We start from the raw sequence: 27493 nt of genomic DNA on the forward strand, positions 1-27493 counted from the left end.
TCTTCGTCTCCTCTCTGTTGTCCATCTCCGCTTACTTCTGGATACCGTCTGCATAGGGTCCTGAACTACGCTTCGTGGGAGCCTGGACTGGCTCCCATTAAAAGTCATTAATGATAAACCCTCTGTGCTGGTTGTTATTGATCGTTCTTTTTGTCCCAGATAATTACAAATGTGCTGTGATAATAGATGGGTGGAGATCAATGCATTATTGAAGCATGGTATGTCCACTGAAAATGGTTTGTAATTTCAGTGTGGATGTCTCAGGTGTGTCAAAGCAACCATGGAAATGATCTTACTTTCCCAAGACATCTTCTGGGCTGAAATAGTATGTACAGTTATAAAGATGGAACAAACCATGCAAAAACCTCTGAAACGATAATAAAAGATTTTAGACTTGATAACATTAGAACACAAGAATATGGGCAATGCATTTTTGAGATTATGTTTGCAAGTATTTAAAAATATGTGTATATTCTGATTAGAAAAATTAAATAATGTACTCCTTTTAAATCTTATAATTCCCCCCTTGCTCACAATTCCCCTATTTTGTAAGTACAAGACATAAACCACATAAATAGTACCGAAAAATAAGTACCAACAGATATTACTTTTGATCAAAGAAATAGTACATTTATTTTCTGCTGTTTTTACAAGACATAGAAAGTGTTATTTTTTTCATTTTGGATGTGTTGTAGCATAGACTTTAAGACACTAAGCTATATTTACCTAATTGAGGAATTCCCTGGTGCACATCATAAATAACACTGGCAACAGTTTCTGGATTCCTACCAAATTATACATAAGCCATGAGTCCACTACTTAGCAAAGCTAGATGTGTACTGGCAGAGAAACCACGGTTTGGTTGCTAATAAACCATGGATAAGGCAATAATCACTTTGCATGTGAAATGAGCTTTGAAATGGCTCTGTTAAAGTGGCAAAGTTTAAGGAGGTAGCTACCCACCAATATATTTTCACTAATATTGGGACAGCACAATGGGCAAGACTGGAAGAAGGGGTACAGGTTATGGAGACACACTTTTTACTATTTATCACTTTGCCAAAGTAAAATGTTGTAGAGTTGTCAATGTTCATGAACAGTGTAAAAATATGTGCTCACTTCCATAGATAAAAGGAAGAGAGTTTGTCACTGCCAGCAAAACCTCCTCGTGGTGTGAACACTAAAGGACAAGTGAAAAACTGGTAAACAACGGTACATTTTTTAGAGAATGCTTTCTGCCAGCAACCTGATGATGCATGCCCACAACAAGCAGCAGAGACAAAAGGCCATTCAGGAAACTCTTCAGCTTAGAACCCTTTTTGAGCTTCAGAGGTTTACATCACAATATTGTTACTAACTTGGGGTTACGGAAATCGAGAAAATCAGGCCGAGCGGATAAATCAATAAATAATCATAACCCCCTACCTGTTAATGATATCTGCCAAAAATATACCAAAGCAGTTGGTATAACTGGAGGCACATGATATTTTTGGCACTGGTTTGGTGAAAAAAGTAATAGTTCAGGCACAATTGGTTAAGCAAATATTTATTAAAAATGACAATACACACACTAAACAACATAAAACACAAACATACAACAGACAAGTTATGCTACAGTATGTATAGATTTACAAATAAGGCTCAATGTCCTCACTTCCCAGAAAAACCTCAGACTGTTACCAAGTATTCAAACTCTATAATGCTTACAAAAGCAAAAAATAAGAGATAAGCTGCCTACTAAACTAAATAGAATACTGTCTGTTATACACATTTCTCCCTCTGTAACTCAGATGCCACCAAATGAATGGGAACCTCTCTCCCTATTCTAAAAATGCACCCACGACCCAGGAAAGGCTGTTTTTAACCAAGGGATTCTTTACGCAGGAAATCAGAGTTCCTTAAAAACCACAGAATAACTCACTTTACAGAGGTTCAAATAATTAGCTCCAATCTGGTGGTTGATCTGGAACAAGGAGCTTGAGCCTCAGATATCTTTCTTGTAGTCTTGTCTGTTCTTCTTCTTCCAACCTTTTTATGCTCTGTTCCTGGACCATTAATTGACACTTAATGATTTACCCGGAACTTAATTAACTAAGGTAAACCAAGGTAAACTTCACAATTACTTAGATCACTGAATCTGGACCCCCTACATCTAAGACACACATCCCCTTGCTTTGAAGAAGGAGATGTTGACACCAGTCAGGTTTCTTAGAGACACTTCTGTAGTCACTTATCACTGTAATCATATTTTTATTTATTTGAGGGTTTTTATTGAGTATAAGAAAGATGAGTGAGGAAAAATGTACAAAGAAAAGGGATTAGTGCATGAAATATATAGCTTTGAAATTACACCAGGAATGATTATGATTTAAAAAAGCTGAGGTGAAAGTCTTATGTTATCATCCAACCTACTGCTGTTACAAACTTCATTAAAATGAAGCCTTGCATCTGGGCAGAGGCAACATTGACAGCAACCTCTTTCTGGACTGAACAGTAAACTGATACATCTGTTCTTTTTCTTTTCCCGTTTACAACCGTTTTTGTGCAATATATGCCAGGGACCTGTGCAATACATTTATATTTATAGTCATATTGTGCAATACAACTTTTTTGTGTACTGTTCTGTTCTGGTTTGTTCTTTGTGTGTTCTGGACTGTGAGTAACTCTTCTTAGTGCACTTCTCACTTTACTGATTGCATTGTATGTATTGTATTATTAGTATTGTATCATTCCTTACACTGTGGCTGTGTCGTCTGTATTAAGCTGCTGTTGCACTGCAATTTCCCTCATGGGATCAATAAAGTATCTACCTGTCTAAAATGAGAAAAAAACAGTGAGGGTAGTGAGGACTGATGTTCTTCAATATACAGACATATACAGATTGAGTCCAGTACATACTGTTTATGTGTACACACACTTATTGTATATGCATACACATGTATGTTCAAAAAGAAATAAATTAATAAATACACTTAACAAGTAGAAAAAACAAGTTTTATTATTCATCAAAGTCCTGGTTCACATCAATACATTTATATTGCCACTTCACAAGTAAATAAAATGAAGTCAGTGACTGTTAAAGAGTGAAACCAGTGGTAATTGGTTTATTAGTGTTACACAAAGGTGCTCTTCGAGAACAGTTTGGGAAATTGTATTTATGGCAGTAGTAATGGTATTTGGTATTATTTGAAGAGAATAGCAAGAGAATGCTTCAATCAGAAAAACTAATGGTTTCAGAGTGAGTGTTTCTTTTAAAAATCCACATATTTGGACTGTTTCAACCAACTCCCATTTAGATAACCAATGAGAAAAACACTTACTGTAGCTTGTAAGGAAAGGGAGAACCTTTGACTCAGCACAATGATTCCACTTATTTCTTAAGAGGTCCCAGGATTTTTTTTTCTATCTTAGCTGATAACAACATTTAATTGTGTGAAACATGGCTTATTTTAGTCAGTCATTTTATTGGGTAGTGCTACTGACCCAGAACTGTTCACTAAATTTGCATAGGCTACAGAATTCAAGTACTGTATCTTATTGAGTTGTAAAAGTACTGTGCCACTGTGCCAAATTACTTAGTAATTTTACAGTGCAAAAGGATTTAAAGAAAATAAAAAAGTCTGAGGTCATAGTTTGCTCATTAAAATTTGAATCAAACTCAGTTCGTATAGGTTTATATTTGTTCTACTATAGATCCCCATTCTAATGCCAGATTTAATATTCACAGTTTCTAGTTGAGAAAATTTCATTGCATGACTTGTTTACATCTAGAAGTATATTAATTAAAAATAGAGTTAAAGTTTTACATAAGAGCCATGATAATGAATGACATCCTTCTTTGAAAAGAAAATGGAATATTTACCAGACAAGATGACTAAAACTAATAAAAACTAATATGACCTGTGCAATACATTTATATTTATTGTCATATTGTGCAATATGACATTTTTGCTTACTGTTCTGTTCTGGTTTGTTCTTTGTGTGTTCTGGACTGTAAGTAACTGTTCTTAGTGCACTTCTCACTGTACTGATTGTATTGTATTGTATGTATTGTATTATTAGTATTGTATCATTTGTTGCACTGTGGCTGTGTTGTCTGTGTTGAGCTGCTGTTGCACTGCAATTTCCGTCCTGGGATCAATAAAGTATCTATCTATGCTGATTCATTAAATTATTTTAAGTAAAATTAATACAAAACTAAGCAATAGTTTGATTTTCCTTTTCTCAGTTACTATTTTATTGAGTAATGTTCAAGTGTGTAAATGAAGGGACAAAGAGAAATAAAATACAAATAACACAGGAAAGCAAGAGGTAAATCTTTAATCCATTAAAATAATTATGTTTGTGACTATACAGTATATCAGCAACAAAATATACTGAATCAACCATTCCTTGTTTAAACAATAATGTTTCTAGAACCATAGCAATACTTACATTTTTGTACTATAATTTGTATTCAAATATACTGTATGAATGCTCATTCAGGTGTATGTCCATTTTGTGATAAATGTACTTTACCTTCAAATAAGAAAAACAAACTATCACAGAACACATTCCCAGAAATAAATATCCATAAAATGGAAGATGAAATTAGTATGTTTGAAGCAGAAAACTGGCTAGGGATAGTCAAAGAGAAATGTTTATTGAAGAATTTAGATCAAGTATTTATCTGGCATTTGACCGATAAAATGAATAGGTCACAATTATGGTACAGTATATAAGTTATACATAGAAAGAAAAATACAGAGGTCATTAAATTCTAAACTATTTAAACTAATTATTGAATTGTAATATGTCCCATTCCTGGTCAATTTAAATTATACAGAACAGAGCATTCCCTGGTGTTTCTAAAACTGCAATTCCTGAATATGTTCCAATTTGGGACAAGAATGCTATTTGTATTCTGATATTACTGATAAAAAAGGTAATAACTCCTACTGAGATTGAAAAAATTAATACATGTAAGACTTAGTAATAAGAAAGAGTAAAAATCAATACCAGAGGGAGGATTCTGTGCTCCAGAAAGTAATTTACTTTTTGTTCATTTTTAGTAATTTTTTTTTTTAATTTCAATATTAGCATAGCTATTACTCTGGCCTTAAAATTAACTAAATATATTGATGTTCTAAAGCGTGCCTGCTACACACAAGCTGTATGTGGATATACATACATATTCTAAAAGTATTTAATGACATACTCTAAGCAACAGATATTCTGACCATCTAAGAAAATTAAGAACAAGAAACTGTTACAAATGAGAAAGAGGCCATCAGGCTGTCATACTTGCTTGGTTGTGGTATTTGGTGCTTGAAAGCTACCTTAAACAAGGATCTTTTTTTAGTAGTCTTCTACCTTTGACTTTCTTATTCCCAATTAATTTATTTTATTAGAATTCCCTGACAACTATTTCAATTCTCCTGGTTTAACAGATGCTGAGTAAAACTTAAACCATTTCACACAGGATAGCAATTTCAAATGAAGAACTGTCAGAGAAAAAAAAAGTGCAGAATGTAAGATTCACCAAGAAGAGACTCTAACCTGCCTGATTTCCCCCAGGCTAAATTTTAAAAGTATGCTCCTGGTGAAGTAGAATTGAGTGATTTCCACGTCTTTCACATTATGCTGAGGTAAACAGTAGTTTTTTTTATTATTTTTAATTAGATTTATTTTTACACACACATTACAGATTTACTAGTTAACTTGAAGCATGACACTATATAAAATGAAAAATGTACAGAGACCATTCAGTCTACAATAAGTGCTTCCAGATCTATATAGTAGTATTAAGATATACCCTGATTACCAAATAAAGAAAGAAGAATGAATTCAGAGAAAGAGAACTTCAAGGTCGCTTTTTTGTTAATGCACATTCAGTTCTTTACGTACAGTGGACTGACATTACATTGACATTACGTCAGCTTTATATCTGAAGCATGGTGATGACAATGGGAAAGTCAAGGCCAAACCACTGCACAGTTTTGGCTCCCTGTTGCTGTGTGTTTGAGTGGATACTGACAGAAATGCTTTTTTTTGGGATGACTCATTAGCCAACTAGCCATTCGGCTTTGATCTCCCACTCATTTTAACACTTCAGGTGAGGATGTTGTCTCTGAGACATCAGAGGCCTCCTGAAATGGGAGCAAAGATCCGTAAACAACAGTCAGAAAGACAGCTTGGAATAGTGTTAATAAGCAGAAATACACTGTATGTTATTTTGTTCCATAGTTTCCAAACTTTGCAAACTAAAGTGCAGTTGAACTGTATGTTTAGCTTATAGTTTATAGTTATAAGCTTAAACTTTGTATCATAGCTTTATAGTTATACAGGTTGGTTGATTTCTTCTTGTTCAATATGTAGTAAAGCTAATACTAATAATACTATTAAGATATACCATGAAGAAAAAACAGACTGACACAGAGAGAACTACAAAGTTGATCTTGTTGAGAAAAGCTTGCTTTGCAGCAAAACTTACCTTAAGTTTCTCTAGTTCTGTCTTCCCTGGCAGGGATTTCTGGGGAGTGTGAAAGGCCTGTGATGTGGGAGAAATTATTTTTTTAAACTGCTGTGAATCTTCCTATATATTATAGGATATACAGAAAGGGAAAAGTCATATTTTTCTAGGCAACATCCATTACTTACTAACTTATTAATCCTGAAATTCAGAATATTTCACTGATATTTGTAATATTTTTTAATATATATTTGATTCATTCTATAATAATACATTTTCAGATCACATTTGTGCAATGAATATTCAGGATACCCCAATGATTCTTGTTTTATTTTACCAAAAGACAATGAAGTCATTCAATTTTGAGGTATCTTACCATTTTTCTAGTTATTGTTGTAAGTGTTATTAGTAATAGTTATTTTTCAATATATGGTCTTGGTGAGAACAATGAAGAACAGTCACTTTTTGTAGAACACTGATACCTTTTTAGCTTGTTGGATCTCCTCAGTGGATTTGGACCTGTTTTTCACAGTCTGTTTCTGAGGAGAGGAAGATTGGCACTAGGAGAGAAAGAAATTGATAAATACTGATATAAAAATCAACAGTCATACATTTGAAGTTTGATTTCATTGCATACAGTTATTCTTACAAAACAAGGTGGAGTGTTTTAGCACACAGAGACCTACAGTATATGGATGATAAAGTACAGACAGCTTTGGTGAAACATGATTCAAACTTAATCATTGCAAAGCCAAATGGAATACTGTGTTTACATTTAGCAAGAGAAACGTTCATAACTAGTAACATCAGTAGAATTCATGGGATGGAATCTCTCATTCTAACTATAAAAATATATGTACCGTATATGCACTGTACAGAAGAAACACAATGATTTAAAGAAAATATTGAAGTATAGATATGGAACAAAATAATATAAAATATGAGAAAAATACATATCAAAACACTTTTTATTCACTATGAAACATGAGAAATTAAAATATTACAAAGCTAATAATGAGTGTGATTTCCATGAGCATTGCCAGTATTCTAACAGCCTTGACACATAGACCCGAGCAGCCACTGGATAATTTGTTGTAGCCTTTGGACAGATTGTGAACATTGTGCTTTTTGGACTTTGTTAGCCTTTTGGTGTTGAACACATTATTGTTGTTTTTTTTTTCAATTACACAACTATATCAATATTTTTTTTCTTAGATTGTCACTAACAATGGGCAATTCCAAATGAATTTACATGGGACTCTAAGGATAAAGTATTTGTGTGTTATTCCCGAGTTGTTCTGTCAGAATTCATTAACATTTTGTGCCCATATATATGTAAGTGCTTTGATCGAACTATAGATGTGGCTTGAATTTAATTCTTTCTGAGAAACAGAATGAAAACATATTTAAATAAGAAAAAATCTATCCAGTTTTTTTTTTTTACCTTTGGGTCCATAGCTGAAAAGTCACTTCAGAGATTGACGGTGCTTTGGAATATTCACACAACTTTCTACCCTCTGGAACAATGATATCTATGGAAGTAAAATATGCAATCAGTAGTAACACATTTGTTTCTCAGTTGTAAGGTAGATTATCGGAAACACTTTAGAGATGAGTGTGGATAATCTTGTACTAACTGATGCCTATTAATGTTAAGTACCATGCCTTAAAACAAAACAGATTATCCTGATGTATTATTATACATTTCTTTAATTGAAAATTAATTTTAACACATTGTTATACATTTGTAATGTGCTATTTGAAATCCCTCAACAATATTTATAGTCATGTAGTAAGTTTTTCTCTCCACTAGAGGGTTGTGTATCCTTATATGAAGTAGGAAAGCTTTTACCTATTATACATTATATATAAATTGGACAACTGTCTACCAAAATGTGTCCCACACAAAATATCATACTACTGAAGTGAAAAGGCTTCCCTGTTTCCTCTGTGGCAATCAACAAAACTTTATAAAATCAGCATTTCCATTATGTGTATATAACCTCTTCTTTAAAATATTGAAGAGATCGGTTTCTAAACTACATACAGTACATATGAAGTGGAATTCAGCATGTAAACACAGAAGTAGACACATGTAGTTTCATTGACATAGTGTGTCACAATCGTCCTTAGTTATAAAGCTGAAATTCACTTTACATTCCACCTACAATATATTAACAATCATCAGATGCACCAGAATTCTTATTTCTTATTATTATAACAGCAAAACTCACAGTCTGTCCCTCCTTCACCATGAAGGGAGCATCTTTATTGTGAATAGTAAACTTTGCAATCGCAGGAAGCCAGAACCTATCCTAGCTAGAAACAGGCCCAAGGCAGGATACACCCTGGATGGGATGCCAGTCAATTACAGGCCACACACAAAAACAACACGCACACCATTTTCTCAGAAGCCAATTAATCTATCAGTATGTCTTTGCACTGTGGGTGGAAACTGAAGCACCTGGCTAAAACCCACGTCAACACAGGGAGAACATATTGTCCAAACTACACATAGACAGCACCACAGGAAATTAACCCGGGGTTCCAGCTCAGAGAAGCAGCAATGCTAACCACATGAGCATTTTTCTCATGTGGTAAAATGAATGTATTTGTAAAATGAAGTGGCTATGAATAACATTTGGATAGATGATGGACATATAAGTGGGTCCCATTGTGTCATTTCAATGCCTACCCAGCACTCATCAAGTTAATTGACTCTCGTAGGTCTTACATCTGCGCATAAAAAAAATAAAAAATAAATCTGGTTTCATGACAAACTAACAAAAGTACTTTTTGGTGAAACAGCTAATCATGAACTCATGGAGCTGAAAATATGCATCACACTGTGACAAAAGTTAGTGGTTACTCATACTCAATTAGTAAAATGCTCCAAAAATAACAAGATTATGAAAGCTTGACAGTCCTTCATTTCAATTCGTATTTGTGATTAATGCAGTCTGGCATTTAGCCCCCTGAACTTTCTCCTTTAAGCAAGGTAGCAATAATTAGATTAGACGCTTCAAGAAACAACAGGGTTCACTATTTCCATTTATTTACCACCCTTCAAACACTTCAAAAGACCATAAATTAGTGAGGACAAGACCTGACTGATAGACACTGGAAAACTGCACAGTAATAGCTACAAAAAACAATGATGTTCAAATGTGCATTATTAATCAACCCAAATCACCAACTATACTTTGTTTTGAATGGATTATGGAAAATTTACACAAAGAATAGTTAATACAATATTTAATACACAACATACTGTTGCTGCAGTGATGTTCTGGTTCAAAACCAAAACACTATCTCGATGTTTCATGCTACACACAGGATACACACTTAATTAAGTAATAATTAAGACTAAAATACATTTATTTTCAACATAGGACAGTTGCACAGCAAAACAAATTATGTTTTAGAAATGTTTTTTAATTAGAAAAGGACAAAAAACGGCTGATTTTTCTGACAATTTAAGCAATTAAATTAGTACAAGTAATTTAATTGTTACAGCAACTCTGGAATTTAGTTGATCTGCCCTTCATCTCACTCACATACAACATGAACTCACTCAGCTCTTGGAGTAAGGAAAATGAGTTATTAATTAATTCTGAGTCCATGAATAGTATCTAAAAATATTTTCTAAGGCAATTCTCTCTCTACCCTTCTTCAAACATCAACTAGACATTCTGAGAAAATTATGCTCATAGCTACTGTATAATGCTTTAATCAGCAGTTCTTAATGCCTCCAGAATTTTTCCACAGATTTTTGCACAGTATTCAACATCGTGTTCATTTTTTTCTTACAGGTCAGAATTCAGAATTGTTGTGTGAAGTCTGAGAACTCAGGCATCCAGTAATAAAATGCCTATTTCAGACAAGCTGACAAAACACAAATATTTTTAAAAGTTTGATTTGATATTAAACACTGTGTGTCTTCTTCTCCAGATAAGAACCCATACTCCCATACTGTTGGTCACAAGCGCTTTAAGCTTTAAAATAACTAATCGTGTTGCATAAAGATGTCAACAAGGCTTCCAGGCACAATAACAAAAGTCACAGATTACATAAAAAGCACAGTTCTCTGGAACAGAAAGAGATAAGTGGATATCTGTGTAAAAAGAAAATATTAGGACTTTTAATTTTGCAAGCAAAAAAAATGAATGCATTTTATTTTCAATTTTAGAGTTCAGAAGAGAGATCTCTACACTGTTGCTTTAACTGCATTTGCTTGCTTTAAAGCCTTTGTTGCCTTAACTCCCAAGTGGAGCTCTATAATCATCTATTAAGAGATAATGGGAATCGTTTCATCTGCTTTCTGGCACTGTGCACAATACCAGGATATTAATAAGTTCACTTGAGAGACGTGATCCATGCTCTGAATCAGTTGCTAACTAACGCGGTCTTTCATCATGCCAGAAAAACCATTTTCATGCGGCTCTAAAGCTCAAACCACCCACACTGTCAGACTGGATTGTTTCAGTCCGGTTAAACTAGTCTGTTAGCACAGCTGGACAGCATTTTTAAAAGTGATATTAGCACACGTCTTTCTTATTACGACAACAATTTATTCTCCTGTGAAGTCAATTCACATATTCACATACCATGTAACGTCAATGTAAGCTTTTACCCGAGTCTTTTTTCAGAGCATAATGAAAAATAAATTATTTTTTTACATTGTCTTAGGGGCTCTGCAACAAATACGAGCAATTTGGAGGAGAAATACATATATTTTTATCTTTTTAGATCTTACTTATTTAGACATGTAGCATTACTTTTACACAGATCCAGCTATTCAAAATGCGCGAGGTACGCTTCGTTAAAACGCGGTGGGCGTGGCGCATCTACCGCATTTTACCGTATGTTAAATGAAAGTGATAATAGTATCCGAAAGCACCTTGTAAAACCGCAATGTGGAGCTAAGAAAGTTTAAGTTCTCATGTACAGCATTTGAGGGAAAATTAAGAATTTAAGTTGTATACTCTTTAGATTTTTAATAATTTTGTGTATTACAAAATGTTAATCACTAAACATTAAAAGGTCGGTATATTTTATAAAAACAAGATTGCTCTATTGGACAAAAATACACAGCCTTAATAAATATATTAATTATGCATAAATATTTTATGCATCAAAGTCTTTCACTTGGTAACTTACATGGGTTCTGGTTTAAACGGGCTTGTTCTAACATTATTAAGCTTATATTCTGTACTTCATAAAAAGTTATAACGTTTTATCCTTTTCTAACAATACCTACAGTAGTAAGAACACCACTTGCTGTTATTGTAAAAAGATAAATGTTGTTCAAGTTCAAGTTTATTGTCATTATACTCATATACAGTACAAGTATATGGCATAACGAAATGCTATTTACTTAGCTCTCAAACAGTAAGAAGTACATAAAAAACAACAACACAATTGTATAAGAAAAGAAAGACAGACAAGAGGCAATGTACAAAACAACAACAGGTAACAGGCAATGTGCAAAACAACATCAGATGTGCAAACTCATACATCAACAGAATGAAATAAAGGATAGAAAATTATGGGGAGTGAACATCTCGACATGTGAGGTAGAGGTAGATTTCAATGTGTGTTTGAGGTTCAGATCGTAGGTGAGAGGGGCTGGGAGTTGAATAGTTTGCGGGGGTAAAAACTGTCTCTGAGTCTGGTAGTCCCAGCCCAAATGCTCCGGTACTATTTCCAGATGGTAGAGGGTCAAACAGTTTGTAGCTGGGGTGTGTGTGGTCTTTGATGATGTTTAGAGCTTTCCTCAAGCACCGTCTGTCATAAATGTCCTGGATGGACTGGGCAGTTTTCACCTTCCGCTGTAGGGCTTTTTAGTCAGCAATGCTGCGGTTGCCATACCACACTGTGATGCAACCTGTCACTGTGCTTTCTGTAGTGCATCTGTAAAAGTTATTTTTAAAAAAATATACAGTATGCTACATTTTTAGTTATCCATTGAAAATTACTACACTTTAATAAGTCAAACACTAAATATTGTTTAACTGGCCTAATTAGGAACTTTCTCTTTTCATCTGATTGTCCTCTGGAGCACTTGAGGTCTAACATACAGTTTAGTTCTATGGAGTTTTACAGATACTGTATGTTATGACCCCAGGTGTCTAGGGGTAAAGGGGTGTAACATTTAGGATGGATTTGGATGCAGGTGGGTTTCTGGTGAGAGACTTAGAAAGCTTTGGTGCAAAAATGATTTCTTTTAAAAACTGAATAAGTGACTGGTACATGTACAGAACACAATAACACACAGGGAAAAGGAACTTGAGCAGTGCCAAAGGAAAGAAAATAACAAACAAAATGGCGTAAGCTAATAAAGTGAGGGGAAGCTGACCTAACTACAAAACAAAAACCTGAAACATTCAGTCTTCATTGTCTTCTAATGCCCTACCTAACCTTCACTAACTACCCAAAACCATAAAAGACACAAGGCACTCACCCATCCTAAACTAGTGTTTCTAATAAAAAGATAAAAAGAACTATGTGTGCACAATGTACCTGACAACCTTAACTAACCCTTTACACAAAAGTTCACAGAAATACACAAGTGAGCTACGAATACAAATAAGGGAAAACAAGAGTAGACACAAATAATACAGTACAAAAGAGCACAGAGGTTAATATGACACATTTGGGCAAGGTAATGGCGAAATAAAGGCTAATACAAACAAATGAAAGTATAAGGCGATGAACACAAATCAACAAAGTCGAAGCTATACGGAAGTTAAATACTGAAGAAGTTGAGATCTGATTGGTTGAGAAGCTGATTACGAATGATGTAATACAGCAAGTTGGATAAATTAATGAACCAATAGGGAGGAAGAACAACCAAGGTCAGGAAGTGTGGAACACTGAATCAAAACAAACACACACGGACCACTCTGGGATGTACTGTAACACCCCCACCCATAAAAACACACATCTAATGTTTGGACAAATGGAAAACACAAAGGAAAACAAATCTTGTTTAAACTCTAGAAAGGCCGTCAGCCAACACATTTTCTGCCCCTCTCTTGTGGAGAATTTCCAAATTATAATTATGGATAAACAAAGACCAGCATATCAGTCATTGATTTTGATTATACATATGGTGCAGAAACACCAAAGGGCTATGGTAAGTGTAACAATTATAAACAATTACACATAAACTTTGAATTACTATGGAGCTAATAATAAGGCCAATGCTTCTTTCTCAATGGTGGAATAATTACCTTGATGCTTGTTTAATTTTCGCAAGAAATAGCGAACCGGTCTTCCTGTCTCATCATACTGCTCTCGAAAAAGCATGTTGACACTCATCAGACCAGGTGACGTTTTCATTGGGCTAAGTAAACTAGTAAGTGGATGTACCATTTTAGAGAAGTTTTTACAAAAAGTTCGATAATAACCAGTCATGCCTAAAAATCTTTCTCTAAAATCTCTGTTTACTCTTTTGTTGCTTTGCACTCACCTACAGTACCAGCTTTAACTTTTTCAGACTGAATACCATCTACTGTTAAGAAACACTTATATAATATAGCTAACTGATAATGATATGGATACTGATCTACAGTTATTTTAAACACACTTTGGAGAAAAAAAATCTAATGTATTTCATTTAGATGTACAGTGCAATGTGTATTCCTTGCAGATGTACTATTGTACCTGTAGCTGTATTTTAGAGGTTTGTCATTTAAAAACTCCTTAGATCTCCTAGACTTGTCTAGAACTTAAAAGTTTGGTTTCAGATGCTATAGCATGCAAAATCGCATACTGTGGAAGCCTGTTTTATTTTTCTGCCCCACCAGGTAATGAAGCTGCTCTGTAGGAATGAAAGGGGTCATCTCAGAGGGGGTACGGAAAAAAGCCAGCAGGAGTGAAGGACGCCCTGCTCAAAGTTCCTGCCAGCTGTATAGCTCAGCCTGTCCCCCTCCTTTGCCCATTAATAATTGATTGGCAGAAAAGGCAATGATACCTCAACAGCCACAGTATGGGGTTGAACACTGCTGCAGTATGTCCGGAAGAAGGATAAAGATGTTATCTAAAACAGTGACATCCTAAAACCAGCAGAGAATTGTGAAGCCTACACTTCAGGCAGATTTCTTCATGTATAGTACCGATGAAACAGCAGTCCTGAAGAACCAAAGTCATTAAACTGTTCATTCATCCATGTTAATGATGTGACCATGCAAGTTCACCGGTGTTTGTGCAGATAAGAGCAAATTAATACCTGAACAAAGCTACGTATCAGAACTATAGCCATAAACAGAGGTTGGGGTTATATCTTTGCTAAAGACAGTTGACACTTCCAGTACTCTAATGCTGCAGGTGATTTTATTTCACCAACACAAAGCACCAACATTACACAAGAAAAATAGGCACATTTTAAAACACAAACAGGTCCTCACAAAGTTAATTAGAAATGGACAGCTCAATTGTTCATCTGTAAATTGAAGAATAGAAAAGGTATTTGTCTTTTCTAAGGAGGAATTAATAGTAAATACACTGTAAATATAGTTAATAGTGTATTGTGATATTTGATTGTTTGATCTACAAAATTGCTAAATTAAATCACTTTGAAATTACTGAAATTACTGTATACACATCAAACTTGTTATAAAATTATTTTTAGCGTTGTATAATGTCTCATAAGTAGTTTTTTTTAGGATTGCTATCTATTAATCTTGGGTCTTCTATTTAAACCAGCAAAGCAATCGTTAGTAGGATTATAACCAAAAAATATTTAAAAAGTAATAATAATATGCTTATTATTCAGAGTTCAGAGATCAGTATTTTAAACACAGGCCTTCAACTTATAGATCCAGTTCTACTGAAGTAGCTTCAAGTGGAATTGAATGGAGGAGAAATTCTAAATAAATTATTCAAATTGAGTTAAAGGAGAGCTGCAAAGTTATTTTTACATTTCAGGATTAGAAAGAATCAGCATTGATGAGTGCATTTCAAACAATAAAAGTAAAATGTACACAGAAACCTGTAAAGCCTCCAATTTACATCACAAAATAGATTAATTTTCCATGTATGCACAGCGCCATGTTTTACGATTCAGAACACGGCAACAAAGCATCCGGTGATGCGTTGCGGTCTTATTACATTTTAAACAAGCAGGCTCTCTTGTTCAATCCAATAAAATTATTGCTCCTGATTTCAAAACGGTTTTGACAACAAATACTACTTACTTGCTAACTCTGCATGCAGATCACGTTGGAACATTTCTGCAGTGAAATGTCTGCTGCACAACCTGTACGTATTCGCTCGTACATCACATTACATTAGTCATTACAGTAACTAGTGAGTAGGAAGGGCTGCATCACATTGCAATTCGTGGGAAATAGAATGCAAGTTTCCGACAACATGGTGACTTACAATACTTTCACAAAGTTTGACGTTTCTCTTTTTTTTAATTCTGTAATATCACCAAGATGAGACATTGGGACTGCAGTTTCCCTTTAGGTTTTTCAAATATAAAACATAGTTCTTACAATCAAAATTCAGGATGTCACAGAGAACACTGCCAAGCAGATATATTCCATGTTATGCATTATTGTGTAAATATATTTGCTTTTTTAGAGTTTTCTTTATCAAATCTTCTTTAACTAGGGGATATACAGTACCTTTCAGTCAGAGAATCGGACACTGTTAGTATTTTAACAAGTATATATGTACTTATTTCACTACTTTTATGTAACTGATACTGTAATATCTTTAGCTCTTCTCAGTGTTTTTATTTTAGAATTATTCTCACATATTTAATATTTTCATTAATGTGTTCTACTGTTATATTGATAAAGTAAGAAGAATAAAGATTTTATCTTTGTCTCGAGATCTTCATACTTCCAGGTGCTATAGAAATGTGAATTCAATTGTACTATATTGCAGTTGATTGTAATTGTGCCCTTAGTCAATAAATAAAATCAATTTATTGATTGATTGAACTCAGTGGCTGATAGACTATTCTGTCTACATTTGGTAACCTGTAGTTTTTCCCATCCTAATTTTTCATAATCATTCTGGAGAGCACCTCTTAAAAGCTGAATTAGTCACATTGCATAAATTCTTTTTTTAAAATTCATAATGATAATCTAAGCACACTGAATAAAAGAATCACCATGGGAACAAATAACAGGTTACACAAGCATTACAAAACAAAATAGCTGGCAAATGTAACGTGTTTCATAAGAAATTAAATAACTAAATTTTAAAACTGGTCAGAAGAATAATTTGCTATCTGTACATACAGTAGAATTACTGTATATTGGCCTTTCTGTGTTCCATTGCTTATGACATACACATGTACTACACCATTAATATGACCCTCTCTGACTTATAAAATATTTATTAATGTCATTGTGTAAAAATAAAGAGGATGAATCGGTAGATGTACTTTCTTACAGAATTGATTTTTCATTTTGCTTCCATTTTTATTTTTTTTAAAAGCCAAATATCCCATCTGCTCCTGCAGGCCATGGCTCATATTGCTCACTCTAGCTAAAAGCAATAGTCACAAAGATATTTTCACCTTAGCAACACTGAAACTCACTTTTCCTCCAAAATTTCCACTTTGCCTCAAATTTCTGGTGAAATTTCATAGATTTGTTTTCAATGTTTGTAACTATGGATTCCTATACAGGAAGGTAAGGATTCACCTTCTTGTGATTGCTTATAATGATTTCTAACTGGAGACAGCCTAATACAAAGCATGACTTTAAGTAATTTTACTCTGGACAGTATGTAAAAAATGTAAAAAAAGATTTACATTATGAAGAATCATTTGACCAAATTCAGAGCATGAAACATTCTGCTGGCTTTGTAAGGCTGTACTTTAAATATCAATATAATTTTAATTTTATTATTATATTATTAAAACAAACACAACATAACTTATAATAATATATATCACGCTGAATATATGGCAGTTGTTTGATTTTGTCTACTGTTAGAGACATACTTCTGTTTTACTGCTTTTCTGAGGGAAAGTTTTGTCAGACATTGCCAATACAAGATGATAAATCTAAGCTGAAAGATGCAGAAAGATAAGTTATATAAATATAGGGGTTCAAGATTCAAGATTTTTTATTTGCCATATACAACAAGTATATTGGAATGCTTACTCACTCAGCTGTACCCAGTAACAGTAGAGAAAAAAATAGGCACAAATGACAAACGGATATGGACAATATATTTAGACAATAGACGTTATAGTACAGCCAAGACAGGTCATAGTGCAAACAGTGCTAATTTGGGCAGGTGCTAATTTGAGCTGTTTATGATGTGGACTGCTTGGTGGAAAAAACTGTTTTTCAATCTATTGGCCAGTGTTCTGATACCTCCTACCAGAACCCAGGGGTGAAAACAGATCGTGGCCAGGGTGAATTGGGTCCCGAAGTATAGCTCGAGCCCGGCTGTAACAGTGGTCAAGATGTATCTGGTAAATGGAGGGTAGCTTGGTCCCAATGATTTTCTGAGCAGACCTCACAACCCTCTTTTTGGCTTTTCTGTACTGTGGCTCCACCATACCACACCGTCATACCACTGGTCAGAACACTCTCAATGGTATTACGGTAAAAATTGGTGAGTGTTGTCTTGCTCATCCCCCACTTCCTTAACTGTCTCAGGAAGCGAAGGCGCTGGTGGGATTTAATGAGGATATCAGCAGTTTTCTCTGACCAGCTCAGCCTCTCACTTATCTGGAAGCCAAGGAACCTGAAGGTGCTGACAGTTTCGACTGGAACCCCGTAAATGGTGATGAGTGTGTGACGTCCTCCATGCCTCCTGAAGTGCACAATAATTGTGAACAGCTGTCTAAATATTGTTTGACGTCTTGTTATTGTGAGCATACAATTTGTGGAAAAAATCCAAATCATACATTTATTTAAAGGAAACACTGTTTATCCATTTGTCAATTATATATTCAGCTGCCATCAAAGAAAAGCATTTTTACTTATTATTCTTGTTACTTAATTGCAGATATAATTGTTACTTATTGAGATACTACTTAAAATGTTTTTTACAAGAAGATAAGAATAGCACTTATTCACTTTTTACATTATCTCTGCTACTACTGTATATTATATTTCGCCAAAGATCCGGTCTACGTGAAAAGTGATATCAATGTTATTTCTCTTTTTCTTTATCTGACAAGATATATCATTGTGACCCTGTGTAGTATTTTAATTTATTTCTATTATGTATCTTATCTGCCTTTCATTTATAATAACACCACCTATATCACCGAGCTCTGAACTGCAAACGTGCCATTTTTTTCATGCTCTCATTCAGTACACACACTGGCATGTTCACTGACAAAAATACCCTTCAAGAAAAATCCATTTAAAATCTCAATTATCACTTTCTGTGATTTTATTTCCTTTAGGCAAATGAAATCTGCCGAAGTGTGGAATCAGGTCACAGATGATACAAGGAGGTTTTTATGTAATTAATTATTTTTCTTTTATGCAAAGTATGTACAGTACAGCCCTTCAAATGCCAGATCCAAGGAAAAAAGCAAACTGAAAGGCTACAGAATACTAAATCAAAGCACAACTAAAGTGCTTTGCTTAGCCAACAGCAAAAATATTTTACCTCGTTTTATGAGATAAATGATTGGATAAAGTATTAATATTGGAAATACCTAGATTGGCTCTGATCCTTGCTTACAAGGACAGCTCAGCATTGAGCTGTCCTTGTAAGCAGTTTCTTATATCAGGTGATCTCTGCCATGTTATGGGTATGTTAAGACACTGACTGAACACATAATCACAGCTTGGATCACAAGCATTCATGTCCCCAATTCTTATGTTCTTTACTTCTAGAGTGGCCACATCTCCAAGCTTCCATTGAGTTTTAAATTATTAAAGTCATCAGTTATAGTTTTTATGTAATTCGTCAAATATGCTAGTTTTTCATGTCTTTATCCCTATAATTGCTCTTCTGAAAAACTGCCTAACTTTATAAACACCAAGAGCTGGCCTTTACTTTAGTGAGATCCAAAGGCCCCTGAGCTGAACTTCTCTTCAATTTATCCACATGAACGAATTAAGTACACCAAATGTGACAGTCTTTAAATGCAGTCAATATGAATCTCGGGGGGGAAAGCTTAAAAATGCATTTCTCTGTTGTAACAAACAGCATGTCTAGCATGTCTAACAGTAATGTTTTCTCCTTACAAACTCTTCCAAATAACTAATTCTTTATCCTGTGACAGTTAGTAGCACATAGGTAGGCAAAGTTCAGCTGAGGCTTAAAGAAAGGACATTCAAAGGAATATGATGTGGCAGGGAATTCCACAATTATCTTGGCTGATGTGTGTGTTTCTCGCTTCAAGTTCAAATTGAATTTGCTTCTCGCTTTCATGCCGTTAAACAATGAGCTCTACTGGAAAATATGAGGCTCCCATCACTCTTTAAATGTAATTTAAAAACTTTAAAAACAAATTATTTTGAATAATAAAATTTAATCTTCACAAATGAAGCTACCATTAAGCCATTTTACAGTAGGAGACTGAATAGCATTAAACATCTTAAGCATTTTGTCTAATGTTAACCCTTTTAAATAACCCAGAAGGTTCTTTAAACGACTGTATGCATTTAGTAAAACAACTACTTTCCTTTTTTGTTTATTTATTAATGTGCTAAACCTTGTTTCAATCATAAGACACAAACCTACGAATATACTTTTTATCAAGACAAACAAATGAAATGTACAGTAGTTCTGTTTTACATGCCTTGAGCACATAGTTATTTGATATTAAGAGAAGTTTTCAGTACCTTCACTGTCAAAAGCAATAGAAATTATAGGCATCCCAGAGTTTTGGTTATGGTTTTCATTTAAATGCAAATTCGTATCTGTGTTCCTAACTGGGTGGCACATCTTCAATGCTGTAATATCCCTCTGAACAACAAGCCAACTCCAATACTATTATTTACAGTATCTTCATTTCTTAATCCAGAACCTACCAGAATTTGTGATCATTCCCCTAGTTCTGGCCCTTCTCTTTCTATAAAACGGGCGATCTTTCAATTTTGACAAACGATAAAAATGACAATTGACCAATAATGAACAAGAGAAGCTAATTCTCTATGTAACTGAACAAGAAGAATTAGTTTAGCACAAGCAGATAATGACTACAAGGAAACCCAAAAATACCCAGAAAGGAAAATAATTATATATATACTGTATTGATTTATGGTTAAAAGTTAAATGTTGAGTTCCTATGTTCCTGTAAATGTATTCAGTAACTCTTTTTTGTATTTTTGGCTTTGATACAGGTTGAGTAGCTACCAGAGCTAGATAAATATACCTCCACTGCCATTGAATAATTGATTAAAACTACAGATTTGATCCAATGCTCAAAAAAGCCTTTACATTAATAAACGTGGAGCACCTGAAATGCCAATTGTATTAAAGACCCAGTGGAGATCACATGTCAAGTCTGAATACATTCATTTTCTTGGTGTCTTTAAATTAGTTTCCTTAAAAGACATGTACAACTCTCCAAGTACTGAACAAATGAGTGGAAGAGAGTCAGTAGGAGAATCATATTGGTTTCCAGCATAGCAGAGACCTCTTAGTATGAAAGACTTCAGCAGAAGCTGCATCTATGCCTGAGATTTCCACCTCCAGAATGGCACTTCTACTGCAGTCTATCTATTCTGTCCAATCTGTAGAGATGTATGGCACAGACATTTGCCATAGCCCTCTATTAGTGAGCTGAGGTCCAGATGTGTCATGGAAGATCCAAGTCTGGAAGTTAAACAGTGCTACATCTGGAACAATAAGCCTCCATCTCACATTTCTATCTAAAATGTCATTAGGAGAGTAAAATATTGCATATATATCAAGAGACTATATATATCAAGAGACTATATAATAAGGGGAAAATACAAAAGTAATTGCAATGTGCATACTGAAATATGCAGGCAGGCATTATCTCGGTAAATAATTACTGTATGTGGTATAAAGTAAACTCCATAACATATTTCTGGATGTTACTTGTTTTACAATATAAACCATTTATATTGGTTTTCTCTGCACAAAAGCATTGTTCATACCTTTAGTGTGCTGTAACAATTACCCTTTCCAAATGAAGCCTAAATCAGGACAGGTGTTTAATTTTTGTTCCAGATCAGTTTGATCAAAACCGATAGATACTGACTTCTTGTCTCGTTAACAAAACCAAAACTGGGATCTGTGATTCTTCAATCTATAACATATTTCCAGATGCTTAAACTCTTCCTGAAGACAATGATTCATTCCTCCTTATGAGATATTACACAGCTGGTAATTAAAAAAAACATAACTCTCAATGTATGGTCAAATACATGATACTAAAATAAAATGCAGTATATTACTGTGTAGACAGTAATGTTAAGAGATGTTAAGAGATGCACCACTGCAAAATCCTTTTCTCTTACAGATTGACTAAATTATACAGTTGTTTTTACATCTTGGTCACTGAATGAACAGCTAGCCATTTTACAGCATGAATCCTATTAATCTGTTTTACCCCCAAGCTAAAGTACAGATACAGTAGGTCAATAAACAAGAGACCACGCAGAAGTCAGTGATCCTAGTCCTATTGCATAAGCACCTGGTAAACCAACAATAATATGAAAAAACAGATCAGGCAAGTGTCTCTAAACAAACAATACTGAATAAGTGACCATTTTACACAGCTGTGCACAGCTGCGCATTCAGTAGTATGTGGACATGAGAAGGAACCAGGAACTATATGGTACACGGTGTGGTTTTTCATCTTACCCTAATGATATGGGTCACTTGTAAAAAAAATTCATATCTAATCCTGAAGTCCACAACTTGATTTTGAGTCCATTGGAATTTAGGGATCCTTTTTATATGGAGAGCTGGAAATTGAAATGACTTCAGTAAAGAAACACATTGCTTCAGCTGTGTATATGATGAATTAAAATCTTTGAAAACCCAGAATTCCTTAAGATGATAAGAAATAAACTCAACATTGAACTGCGGCATTCCTTCAGTGGACAACCTTGTCCTCCCTCTCTCTTGCATCGACCCATGAATGCTCTGAACATAACTGCAGAAGCGCAGACACACCCTTCCACACATATCTTTCCATATTCTGTCAGAGGCACCTGACTGAGGTACCAGAGCTTTGAATTTGCATCATTCATAGAACAAGAAGCTTTGCCTGTCATTTCTTCTTGAAAGGAAATGTTTTATTTTACTTGCTCCACATGCTATCATTTCAACCTCCAGAGAAAACAGCACATTGTCATCTTCAACTGGTTGTACAAAGATAAAGCCATTTTGAAAACACACACTAAAACATTGAACACAGATATCAATGTTTAATAAAATGACCTCTTTCCATTCCTCTCCTTGTCAGTTTGGATACACACTATCATTTTATAAATGTCTAACAATGTGTTGTTATAATATAAACAATAAGTATGTTTATTTCTGTGCTCATCAGTAAATTCAGATACAATATATGTTACTATATATTGTATACACTGTATATGTCATTATAATGATATATATCATAATAATATATATATAATTATAAACATTACTAGTGTTTGAAACTGTCTGCAGATGTAGCTGATATTTACAGCAGGTATGAGACATACAGTTTACCTTATATAAGGTATAAGATATAAGGTTTCATGTCTAGAATTAATATAAAAAATTATTATCACCTCTAGACTGTTATAAATGCAGAATATACCAGTCAAGGACCTATGAACACGCTCTTCTAGCAAATACATATATATCAAACCTTATTTATCCTCCAAACAGTTTACTGCATTTCTGTCCAGATCACTATATCTGTTTACTTCTGGATTGCTTATTTTATTAATTACTTGTTAATACATGTAGTGAAAGAAAGCAAGACACATTACCAAGATGGCATACTGTTTTAAATTAGCTGTCTGATGGACCTAATATACAACCTGTTACAGCCTAGCAAAAACATTCTGCTCCCTAGTTTATTGTAAAAGATGATAATAAAAAGTGATCCCAGCACTTCTACATGTTATCAGTTAAAGAACACCCTCAGAGATTCTTATTCTTTCCAGTATTGCGAAACAGTATTTTAAATAAGGCAGAGACAGCTAACGAAAAGCAAATGAAAATGAGAATTCTATTACCTTTTTTTTGCTCTGTGTCTCTCCACCAAGAGGAAGCAATGAAGCTCACAGGTTTGCACTCCTCATTCTGCTGGTGAATTCTTGCCTTTCTTGAAGCACTCTTTGCTGCCCATTCATAATTTCTGTGACATACGAAGCAGCATCCCTCCTCTGAGTCTCCCAGCCCTGTCAGAGAATGTCAGGTGCTTAGTTTTGCACCAATCCTAGCCACTGAGACTCTGTTTAGGGTCTGTGAGACTCATTATCCACCTACCAACGCGTTGCGAATGCAAAAGGACTGCTTCTTCAACTAATGTTTCTTCTCTCTCTTGTTTAATTCGCTCTATGTTATCCTTGGAATTCGGAGACACTGAAATCTTTTGCCAAATGCATGGAAACTGCATGCTGTAAAAATAAATATGTTTACATGTTTTAATAATAAAGGTGGTCAAGTCTCTTTTACACTACTGTAAATGGGGAGGTTTTAGATCATTAAAATATTTTGGAATTATTTTTACTTTGGGATTATTCCCCCAGAACTGCAAGAAAAACAATCTTTAGCTAAGAAATACTCACTACTGCCTGAATTAAGATTTGCTGAAGTATATATAGTAGATAGTCATCTATGCAGCACTTTCACCTTCGTGTCTTAGTAATAACACACTTTTGTTGTTGCCATCTCTTTGAGTTGACATTTATAATTATTGTCAAGTCTTTTATGCTGATATATTCAGTATATTTAATTTCAAAGCACTGAAAGGCTAAACGAGTCACTGAAGTCTGAACAAAATTATCTATATCTAATTGCCATGAATGCAATTTAAGAAAAAGAAAAAACCTTACTATGTTTTCCAGTATCATTCAGATGTAAAATTCTCATGGACTTCTGCTGCTCCTGAATTTTCTCTTTGCTCCAAGGCATGTACACAGAGTTATTAAATTAGTCTACGAGATGACAGGGTCATCACTTCAGTTTGTCAAAAGAGAGACAGATTCCCTGGCTGCCTCCTCTGTGTAACAAGTGCTTTGGATAACTGTGTTTACTTTTACTAACTGAAAAGTTATTTTTAACAAGAATGTGAATCAAGCTAGGAATGACTCAGATAATATTGATTGCTCACTCCATCTCCAAAAGTTCAAATTCTAGAATGAAAGGGATGCCCTGCCTTATTATCAAGTCCCCAAAATAGAAACAGCTGTTAAACTCCACATTTAAGAAATATCTAAAAATACAAGTTTACAATAAGTGCTTCACATATAAAACATCCTGAGATTTCTTGCAGTTTAACAGAGACTTTGAAGTTATCTTCCACTGTTGTGTGCTGTGATTTATTTTAATCTACATTTAGAAAAATGTCAAGCTGTTAGCTGTTCCAAAGGGTATTTGACTGGCATGCCTGCGAGCTGCCTGACAAGCTCTGTCCATCTGCACAGCAGTGAGGCTTAGTCCAATAAATGCAAATCATCTCCACATACTGCCAATCTCCTAACACAATTATCCCAGTCCGACATAATATACAGTAATACACAACATGTCTTCAATAACAAGGGAGCCCAGAGTGAGGTGGAAAATACCTTTTGCAGCTTTGTAGGGGGACTGAGAATTCAATGAACAGAACCAAGTACACATTAATTGACAAATAATTTATTTATTTGGTTCACTGCACTTACTTTGGATAATAAGCTGACACCTATTTGATGACACTGATCAAAGATAGCTACAGAAAGATGTCTTGAAAACTTTTATACACATAACATGCTTTTGCAAGTTTTGACTTTATTCCACAGAGCCATGTCATTGCCCCATCTATGCATCTATGTCATTAACTTAGGACTATCTCATTGACATGCAGACTGATTTTCTTTTACTGGTGGGGATATCTGTGACTCTTAGCAGACTGCTATTCTGCAAAATTAAAAAATAAATAAAGGTGGTTGACCATTTTGCTATTTTTAAAAACACATTAACTGTCCCATATATTGTACATTCTTAGAACAGCAATGGAATTAATTAAATTAAAAGGTAAATGAATTGAGTTTTTAACCAAAAGCGACTGAGGAATTGTCTTGTTCGTGCGCTTTGTGTGTGAAAAAACGATCCAGGTCAACAATGTGCTGCTCAAGAACAAAAACACTTTATTCCGTAATATAACTCCAAACATGTTAACCCATGTGTACTTCACCCTGTGTTCCTTAACTTGTATGAATCCCATTCCCACACACTAATCAACATGGAACGTCATGTGGTCAATGACGTCAGCCGATGGCACTTACTGTAGCTATATTCACTATGTGGTCGTGTGCATATTACAGGAATGACAATTCCTTTTTCCTTTCGCCTCTTTTGCTCTTACAATCTTTCACAAAGCCACTTTCTGAAAAGCTATAAAGGAAGCAAATCTCTTCACATAAGGTTTTCTTCTGTATCCCTCCATTAACTCATCTCCACCTTTGCAGGTCCAAATGTCCCACAGGCAGGTGGTTGACCCTTACCCAAGCAGGTCAAACAAGAACCCATCATGCCTAGACTTGCAATAAACACTGAATCATAATGTCTTAACATTTATATTATTTCTAAAATTATGAATATTCTCACAGTCAGGTAGACGTGCTTTTTGATTGATTCTCAGTAATCCCTAGCAAAAAAGGCAGCTTTGTAGATGTTAAATGAGCTACGTAACCCTTTTTTCTTAGTTAATTACCCATGAAAAAGCACTGAAAATCAGATCATTGCACACTGCAATGGTACAGTATGCTAGCCAGCCATTGCAAGTTACACACAATTACATAACTATAACATGTGGGTATTTCATCTTAACTAACTTGCCCTAGTGCAAAGAAGAATGGTCTAGACTGTGAAGTGGAGAAAAATGCAATCGAATAACAGATCAACCCTTCTAATTACTGACAACATCATTTGAGCAGTTTCCGTCTGATACAGAACTTCAATGAAAACTACAAACTGTTTTTCATCCCAGGGGACATAGATGCGTTAATTCTTAATGTTTCACTAAAGAATTTATGAGCACTTAAAGGTAAAACCTAAAAGGGGGAAGAAATCAATTATCACTCTTCTTGATATTTATTATGCAGGAACTGAATCTTCTGTAGCTTGTCTAGTGAGTGCCAAAAACAATGCTTAATCCTTGTCCTTTTTGGAGATTGTTTTTGATTAAACTTTTGAAACAGAGAGACTGCAAGATCTTCTTCATTGATTTTTTTACATGTGTATCATGTACAGTAGCAAACATTTTGAGGTCTGCATTTACTCTAAATGGCAATCATTTGTCCAACTTGAAAGGTGATTTTAGAAAAAAAATACCTTTAGCTAGGTTCCAGAACTTAATATGACCTACTCCAATCAAAATCAGTCATTTGAGGGAATATGAGAGTTCAGCTCTCCCTTGTGATATTACTGTGTTGTAGAGAGAGCAACTGACAGGGAAACAACTGTGTTCATCCAATTTCCCTAAACACAGAAATTGCCTCAGACTCAGAAGTACAACAACTGTCAGTGCATTAATGGTGTGATTCCAGATCTCGGCTCCAGGCATCAAACATCTCCCAGAGCTCACTAAATGTAGAAAACAAACCCCTGCTGTTTTGGAGACACTTATAGCCAGACCCACCTAGGGGTGTCTAGACTTAAAATTGTCAATGAAAACAATCAAGGTTAAAGTCAATATGTTGCCACCCCCACAGAAAAAAAAACATTGGCGTCTTGCCTTCACTTAACAATTTAAAGGGAAGTTGATTTCAGTACTGTATATAGAGTATATAGTATATATACATCCTCTCTCCCAGCCTTTGTTCTCCAGCTACATTACTTTTGCCTACTGCCTTGTCTCTCTCACACCGGCCGAAACATTGTGTTCTCTTTTTTCTTTTTTTCAGCATGGAATAAACCTAT

General features: G+C 34.6%; 1 long non-coding RNA gene across 1 annotated transcript; it reads right to left on the reverse strand.

Moving 5' to 3' along the window:
* Positions 1 to 2980: 2980 nt before the first annotated feature.
* On the reverse strand, positions 2981 to 23771 carry LOC107077678 (uncharacterized). Its single transcript, XR_001478676.2, has 5 exons — positions 23605 to 23771; positions 7896 to 7983; positions 6934 to 7011; positions 6473 to 6529; positions 2981 to 6128 (listed from the first exon to the last, which is right to left on the reverse strand). It is a non-coding gene; the product is annotated as an uncharacterized lncRNA (long non-coding RNA).
* Between the last annotated feature and the right edge of the window lie 3722 nt (positions 23772 to 27493).

Source organism: Lepisosteus oculatus, chromosome 11 (genome assembly GCF_040954835.1).
Source record: "Lepisosteus oculatus isolate fLepOcu1 chromosome 11, fLepOcu1.hap2, whole genome shotgun sequence".
NCBI classification, from domain to species: domain Eukaryota; kingdom Metazoa; phylum Chordata; class Actinopteri; order Semionotiformes; family Lepisosteidae; genus Lepisosteus; species Lepisosteus oculatus.